The sequence below is a fragment of the Bactrocera latifrons genome, unplaced genomic scaffold (genome assembly GCF_001853355.1).
Source record: "Bactrocera latifrons isolate USDA-ARS-PBARC rearing strain unplaced genomic scaffold, ASM185335v1 scaffold_95, whole genome shotgun sequence".
NCBI lineage: Eukaryota > Metazoa > Arthropoda > Insecta > Diptera > Tephritidae > Bactrocera > Bactrocera latifrons.
This window is the reverse complement of record NW_017537656.1, coordinates 1,268,327-1,275,560: the sequence shown is the minus strand read 5'-3', so window position 1 is coordinate 1,275,560 and position 7,234 is coordinate 1,268,327.

Below are 7,234 nucleotides of genomic sequence, written 5' to 3'. Positions count from 1 at the left end.
TCAGAGACTTGAATTAAATTCAGTGTCCCAGAAGATCAGATGTAATATTGATAATTTGTATTAGGGCATTGTCCAGTATTAAATGAGGAAGTTATATCTTTGACTCCAAATCAAGTAAAAGTTCTCTCTCGTCTCGAACACACTTTTCTCCAAAAGTCCGTCGTACTAAAGCTTAGGCAATGATTACATATGGAATTTCAGAGAACATTCTGTATTGTATTTATAGAACATTCGGTTTTAGCAGCCCTGAGTTTCATAAAGGGGAAAGAATAAGTTGCATGAGCTTCATCAGGTCTTCAATACTGATCTGCGAATAAAAGTGGAAACATGAGGTTATTTCGGTTACCGAATTGAACCGAACGGATAGAAAATTTGTTCGAAAAACTTAAGGTGGCCTTGACTGAAGTTGTAGTACCGAAATGTCGGTGCCTCAAGTACGATCGGCAACAAGCTCACAGCAAAATGAAACATTAACAACCAAACAGTTTCTGCAGTAAATAATAGTAAACACATAGTAGTCTACATACTTATGAACTATTACTTTTATGTAGCCACCTTGGCAACTGATTACATTACAAAAGGAGTATAACGATGCCCCACCACACTAGGTGAACATTTTATATGCAGCAAATCGACAATCAGTGTCATCGCTCGCCAGCACAGCTATACTCGTATATGCCTCAATGCACAGATTCCAATTCTACATTTCACATAAACGATTTCTGGTTATTGGAGTTATATTATTGAAAATAAAAATATTTTTTTTATTTCATTTCTCTCAATTATATTGCAATATTTTCATAGTTTTCACTGCTTGTATGGTAGGCGCCACGAAGAGCGCGCAGCGAATTGTGGGCAGCCGGACAAAGGTTGGCCCATAACATTTACACACTCTTCTGTGGCGACCCTAACGTGAGAATATTGTAGTGGCCATGCAAAAAAAAATACAAATGTCAGAGCACCGAAGCATATATACGTATAAGAATGTGTGTGGCACATTTGCAGTTGATAGTTCGATTTCAAGGCGCACACAGAGTCGTAATATTGCATTGCAATGTTTTTCGAACTATTCTCTTTTGCACTTTTTCTTCGCTGAAAAGGGAAACAACAAGTGCAGACAGTTACAAAATACACACAATACGCAAATCCACATACATACAACATTGTGAGTTACAATACAAATGAAAGTGGGGGAAAGTGAGGGAAAGTGGGAGAAAGTCTTCGAAAATATTTTTTGGTACGTGTGCACCACGGCATATGTTGAAACATAAATATATTCGAATATGGAATCGTAACTTTGTTCGCATTGTATAAACAGACTCCCACAAAAAGCACAATACCAACTCGAATTTTTGCTTAAAAAATACACAAGGTAGCTTTATTTACACGGTGAAAAAAATAAGCGCATCATAAGCTGTATACCGCTGTGAAAAGTTACGAAAAACACCAAGATTTGTAGCAATAATTTTATTTCCTATTAGATTGAAAATGATTTGCGTCATTTTACATCCCTTGCTGGATTATTTTCACGAGGTCGGTAGACTAAAACAGTTTAAAGCACGAGCTGAATTTGTCTTTAAAATATACAGAGCGAAATTAATTTATGCAGAGTGATCTCTTTCATTCGCAGAGCAAAGAGGGTAATCATCAGAGCTAGCTATGAGTCTATAGAATACTGACAAACCCGTCCTAAAAGTTGGAATAAACCTCCTAAGCATGACTTAATTATGGAAAGAGCACTATCTCTCGTCAATTGAATGAAAAGATTGTGGATATGGAGTAATATAATATCATTCTAAGAATGGGATACAATACATAAACCTATTATAATGGATAAATTTTGCTCTCACTACCAGAATAGCCGATAGTACAGTCATTTAAGCTTAAAATAGGTAAGAATTTCGGAATTCGAGATACCCAGCTGTAAGTCTATAAATATTGTATATTGACACCCTAAAAGTTGTCTCAAAACCTATACACCTATAGATACACCCTACCTACTGCTATAATGACTGGACTACGAATGTATTCCGAAGAAAATAGACTAGAAATCAATTTTTTTAATATATTGACTTATTGCTAATAGTCTGCTACTGTACTGTACTAAACTTAGTACACAAAAAATATTTCAGCCGGTTGGTATGCCCGAGCTATATTTGCTCTACGCAGTATTTACCCAATATGTTCGATCTTCACAAATTTTAGAGAGACCACAACACTTAAYGATGCATTTCCACTCAGAGAGAGAGAGCTTAAAGCACACAATCAAGGTATTTGGTTGTTGACTTAAGCTCTGTTGTCGAAATACATCTTCAGAGCCAAGTAACCGCCGAAATTATATTTCGAGCATTCAGCGTAATGGTAAATGCGTAAATGTTACACAGAGATATTCAAGCCAAATTTAGTTATTTCTGATATCTAAGAGGTTATTAGGTGAGGCTAGGTTATGATTTTTCCAAGTGCTATGATGACTGGAAAATTTTTTGGCATAAATGCATTGCAACTTTGAAGGAGATGAAATGGTATGGCTCAAAAGCAGTTCGACTCACAAGACGGCATTGAAAAATGGATTGATTCTTGGTGAAATCAAAATATGAAAAGCTTTACTGTAATTTTATTCAAACTTCTCTAAAACGATGTGACTTGTGACTTCGAATAATTCATTTGCAATCATGTCCTTACAATTTAATTGCATTTTCATTAAAAAAGAACAGTGACCCCTTAGTTGCGCACCGAACACACAGCTCTGCTTTGGTTAAAAATTCTTTAAAATTTAGATATTTTTTTTTTTAGTAAACTGATACTTTAAACTGAATTTACGAATTTATTTAAGTTCCGCTAAATGTAATATTATTCAGTCAAAAAATTTCAAAACTCGAGTGCAAGATGAGTACTCTAGCAATTGCCAACGTGTTAAATATTTACACGACTCCTCCATAAGAAACGGTATATTATTTATATTGCAGAAAACAAACAGTGTATGAAGCATACGAATGACCCGCACTCAGCTCATTGCGCAGTATGCAAAAACAACACGTCGCAACGCTATGAGTGTGATATAAATGCAAGCAAATGTTTCAGTATATATGTGTGAATGGGTTAGTATATGAGTATGTGTTGGTGTATGCGTGAATTCACATGTAAATGTGAGTACATTGAAATTCATTGCATGCAGCAAAAGCACTTTTTATTTGCACAGTTGAAGCTACTCATTGCAAGAGCAGACGAGCAAAAAAAAAAAGGTCATTTAGCCACTGGTTAAGCGTGTGGTGGAAGTCCACATAACCATAAAATATGCATTTTTTTACCGTGATATTAGCAGATAGCGGCAGCTTTTGTGCTTTAAGCAGATTTGTGTTGGCCAGCTGCCGACCAGTGCAGGTGCAGACGGTTTGGACACACATACGAGAGAGTACTGAGCAGTTAGTGGTCAGCAATCAGCAGTCATGTCTCACGAGTCACAGGCTTAGCTGGTGGTAACAAGAATCACTTTGCTGATTGTATACAAGTTCTGCCGCTGCCACTGCTATTGCATATTTTATAAATGTGCCACTGACTTACTGCTTTATGTGTCTTTCTCTTCATACACTTTCCTTGCACCCTGTTTGCTGCCACGCCACCGGTGCTGTTTATCAGGCGCTTACTGTCGAGCATTTCGTAGATTTATTTGCGTGCAACCGTTGCTGCCACATGACTTGAGCTGCCACCCCCCAAGCAACGGCAGGTAAAAAGTCAGCAAATACTAAGAAAAACTGAAGAGGCATGCCACAACAAGCAGAACTTAACTTTTATTTGCCCCAAAACACACACAAATATGGTTTTTACGTGTATGTGCGTATGTAAAAGTTTATATGAGTGCATATGTTGCACTCTCCGTATATTTGTTGCAATTATTTTTGTTATTTTCGCTGCTCCTTTGGTCATGCAAGCTCTGTTGATCTGGGTAGCCCCAAAGCGCTGCTCAGCGGCTTACCGGCACGCTGCGTTAGCAATGACTGCACTTATATCCATGCAAGTTGTTCTTATTATTTTTGTTGTTGTTCATAACACATTTTGTTGTGTGTTTTGCAAATTGTGCAGGTGCAAATGCATTCGCCTGTGTGCTCATTTCATTCTATTAGAAAATTTACTTCATGCCGTTTGCTTAGCTGGAAAATTTCTTCGCATACTTATTGTTATTGTTGTTGTTTTTTATTTACTTTTTATACATTTTCAAACACTTTGTGAAATGTGTGAAATTGCTTGGTGCATTTGCTTTAATGCAATGTTGCCACACACATTGATATTAATTTGTATAGAAGATACAAAGCTCTGGTAAATATTTTTATTCTGGAGTATTATAATGCAAGAAATTTATTTATTTATGCCATATTTGCTAAATAGTATGAGAGGTAGATGAACTATTGTGCTTTGCTTTTGCAGTGTCTCATCCAGCCCCAACAATCATTAAGCTGTATAATTATTATTGAGGCCAGCTAGGTCAAGTATTCTTTTCGCCTAGAAGGATTAGAATAATTTTTAAAATATTTCAGCCAATCATCAGCATTGCTGCCTGCTTTCTTCTTTGCAAAAGTCTTCCTTTACTATACGTGGACCGACTATAGAAAAGAGCTGTGATACTAACTGAGGCTGTACAGTATCTCGGAAACTAAATGAGGTGAAGAAATCTGCGGCACATCGAAAGAAATACACACCCATTTCAAGAATACTCATAAGGTTCTAATACATGGACCCGTATCGTGATGCTTTTTTTTTTCAGAATTAACCTACATTTCAGTGTACAAATATATCTTGGGTTAGCTTAACTTGGGTACTTTCAATGATTTGATGCAAAGGATCGGTTACGAAAATTGTGAATCTACTAAGTCTAAATCCAAATTACTAAACTTGAGGCCATTTACCATATTGGAACTATGATTCAACTTTTCACACAAATTCGAATTAGATATCTGTATTACTAACTTTATGTACTGAAAGCAAAAATAACTCATTTCATTTAAAGGAGTGTACTACAGGAGGTGGACGATGATGTAGTTCAATTTTTATCATCTTCAAGCTATAACATAAATAAGTAAAGAGATCACTACATCTGAAATTTGTTTTAAATTTGTCGAGTAGTTGCTAAGTTAGCATAGGTGATCGTTGTGGTTATTATCGATTTTCCCCAAGAAGAATAAGTGGTATCTACGGCAGTAAAAAAGAAGAAGAAATAACACATACATAGGTTTTAAGTAAATTTAGTTAAGTAGGGTTACATCTACTTTCAAAATTTTTAGCTACAGACGCCTGTCTAATCTGGCCCTTTGTAACAAAATAAAGTTTAATTAAGTTGTTCGATTTCACACATTTGAGATACCATCTTTATTCGATTTTTTATGTGTTCCTAAAGCTCAAATATGTTTTCTTTCTCTTTTTTGGTATGCTAATTGCTGCGTAAATTTTATTTGGCAAAAAGACTTTCGAAATCATATTTTCGCAAACGAATGCCAAAATAATTATTTTTTTCGGTACAAGAGCATGAAAAAAATCTACCCTTGTATCGTTAATTTAATAACATAAGAGAATCCTCCACATAATTAAATGCTCGTCGGGCACTTCAGGGTACGTGCGAACTAAATCGTAAAATAAATGAAAAATTCTGAAAGTTCTCTAAACAAAAGCAATTAAAATAATTCTACCAACACTAATATAGGCAAAGGAATCTCTCGAGTTAGCACAAAGGAAGAAGTTTCTGCCATGCAATTTATTTGGTTCTGCTTTCAGACAAAAGTAAAGTAATTTTGCTAATATTTCTTACAGCAGCAAAACTAAAGAAATAATTAACTTGGACAAACGCAAATTGTTTCAATTGTATTATATAAGTATATATAGTAAATATTTTTTTTTTTTATAGAAAAAAGTTAAAAGGAAGTTAAAGACTGAAGAAAATCCTCAATGGAAGTAACTGGAATGAAAATCAGAGAGCGAAAAGAGAGGGCAACGGTAGATAGAATACAACTTTGAAGCGCTTTTCAACGCTGAGAACTTATGCAAATGCAACTGTAATGATTCACATCCCTTGTGTTGTGAGTTACGGAGCGAAAGTGCCAGGAATATATATAACATTTAAATATAGAAGCTGTAAGATCAAAAAGCCACAACCAATTATAAAAACCATGGCAGGTTACTAGGTCATATAGTAACATAAGCTATATGTATGTATGTGCATTTATAATGGAAGAAAAGAAAAATAGAAGTGCAGAAAGTAAGGTAACAAGAAAATTTATAAGTAAAATAAAGGACAAGTAAAAATGGATCTAGAACACAAACAATGAGAAAACTAACGAGCCAGAAGCAAGTAATGAAAAACAATAAAAATCCAGTAAAATTGTAGACAGAAGGAATTAACTTTGAGCCAAAGAGATGAAACTAAACAAAAGAAAATGGGGATATAAAAGCTGGGGATGGCTTATATAGTTATACTCGGTGAAAGCGGTTTGAGAAGATAAAGTGAAAAGGGAATAAATTGAAATACTTCTATCAAAGGTGGGAGCGTAAAAAATGTGCAAATGTTGAGACAATTGTTTTTTTTTTTTTTTTTTTTTTTTTTTTTTGTAGCTAAACGATATAATGGTCAAGAAGATAAGAATTATAGGTTGAAGAATACAACAATATCCTTGAAATACTCCCAACCCTCCATTTATTTTATATAATAAATAATATGTATGTATATGCATGTTTTCTTCGACCTCCATACAATTCACCAGCAAAATAAAAAATGCATTCGATAGAAAAATGCCAAATWTTCAGACTAAACTGTTGACGGCCCATAACAAAAAACCTCAACAACAAAAAAGGTAGTCTCTCCTTCCTTGTGCATTATTTCCCTACTCAATCTTACACCCATATATAAATATTTTTCATAAACACTCCCACTTACACATTAACACATTCGTCGCCTCACTTCAATGCTCCTTTAAGCAATTTACTCTTATCAACCTTTGTTATAGCTCTAAATCTCCGACAAACCGTCAGCTGAGCTATTTATCCTATACAAGTTTCTACATGACTTTCTACCCACACAAACATAAGCATGTATGAAATGCTCTCAGACATCAACAACAATGTCGTCGCCTGTTGTTATGCTTCATTCTTGTGCTTTGCCAAGCAAAATCATTGTCTCTTATTTGTTGTTGGTGTTGTAGCGTTGCACGCATTGTAGCTGTGCTGTACGTGCAATATAAGAGCAACAAGT